The sequence below is a fragment of the Colobus angolensis genome, unplaced genomic scaffold (genome assembly GCF_000951035.1).
Source record: "Colobus angolensis palliatus isolate OR3802 unplaced genomic scaffold, Cang.pa_1.0 Scaffold509, whole genome shotgun sequence".
Classification (NCBI taxonomy): Eukaryota; Metazoa; Chordata; class Mammalia; order Primates; family Cercopithecidae; genus Colobus; species Colobus angolensis.
Window position 1 is genome coordinate 1,015,860 of NW_012118588.1, and position 1,546 is coordinate 1,017,405.

The 1,546-nt window shown below is 46.7% G+C and overlaps 1 long non-coding RNA gene across 1 annotated transcript in view; it reads right to left on the bottom strand.

The window, feature by feature from the left end:
- The window catches only part of LOC105524774, a 19,780-nt gene extending 19,150 nt beyond the window's left edge, over nucleotides 1-630 (bottom strand). The window contains exon 1 of the long non-coding RNA XR_001003807.1: nucleotides 345-630. This is a non-coding gene — a long non-coding RNA (uncharacterized LOC105524774). The remainder of the gene's footprint in view (nucleotides 1-344) is intronic.
- Between the last annotated feature and the right edge of the window lie 916 nt (nucleotides 631-1,546).

Consider the following 1,546-nt stretch of genomic DNA (forward strand, 5'->3'; position numbering starts at 1 on the left):
CCAACTGTAAAAAGATTCCAGGCAAGAGAAGAGAGTCACATCACCTAGGTGACTGGCCCAAAGATATGGCATAATGTCCCCTTTGGGCAGTGCCAAGGAAGGAATGTCTCAACTCCTCCGTGCTCAGCCCAGAGATATGACACGAAACACACTGTAAAGAGGACCCAGATAGGAGAGAAGAGTCCTATTAACTAGGGGTTTAGCCGAGCAATATGTAAAAATTATTCCTGTTGGCAGATCCCAGCCCCCCAGCCAAAAGAATCAAATCACCTGGGTGCTGCTTCCCATGAAAAGTCACAATCCCTTGAGTGCAAAGCCCATGAAGCAGAGGTGATTCACATTACCTAGGTGATGATCCCAAAGATATTTCACAATGCTCTCTGTGGGGAGGGCCCAGGGAGATGAGTCACCTCACTTGAGTGCTGGACTCAGAAAACATCACAATCTTCTCTGATGGAAGAGCCCAGGAAAGAAGAGCCACATTACCTAGGTGTTTCACCCAGTGATTTGTGAAAATCTCTATTGTGAGCAGAGTCCAGGCAAGTGAGGAGAGTCACTTCTTTTAGGTGACTGGTCCAGAGATATTTCCCAATGTCCCCTGCACATATAGCCCACACAAAAGACACACATTACTTTGTTGCTTAGCCCAGTGATATATCACAATGCGTCTTGAGGGAAGGGCACAAACAGGATAGAACAGTCACATCATTAAGTACTAGGCTTAGCAATATGTTATAACCTTACCTGTGAGCAGGGTCCAGGTAGGGGAAAGGATTTACATTACCTAGGTGCAAAGTAGAGAGATATATCACAATTCCTTTGAGGGACGTGTCTAGGCAAAATCATCACATCACCTAGGTGTTTATACCAGGTATAAGTCACAAGATATCTCTGTGCTGAGCTCAAAACAACTGTCAAATCACTAGGGTTCGAGAGAGAGGTGTATGTCACAATTATAACTGTGGGAAGGCCCGGATATGAGACCCCCCCAATCCCGCACATTTCTCCACTCCAAGTAGAAGAGTCAACAGCTCCTGTGAGTTGGGTCCAAGTACATGAGTCACAATCCCAACAGTGGACTGCATCTTCACGTGAGAGCCCCAATCCCTTCTCCAAGCTGTGTCCTGGTAAGGGAGTCACAGCCTCAATGCTGTGCGGAATCTTGGTGGGAGAGTCACCATTTCACCTGTGGACTGAATCCACCTGTGAGAGTCACAACTCCAAATGCCGACTGCCCATGGGTGTGAGGCTTAGAACCTCAGTTGCAGGTTATGTACATGTGGGCATGTGACAATTTCAACGTTTGGCTGTGTGGTCATACAGGTCTCTATATCTCACCTGTGAACTGGGTCCTGTTATGACATTCTCTGTACCACTCAAGGGGTATATTAGATATGCATGGGTTTTATAGTCCTCTGACCTCCATACAGTTAGAAGGCCCAGGACCTTACCCATTGCTTGAAGCCTAGTTATGAGAGTCAAAATCTCTCCTTTTGGCTTGGCCCATGTGTAAGTGTTATCATAATTCCTGTGAGCTGGGCCCAAG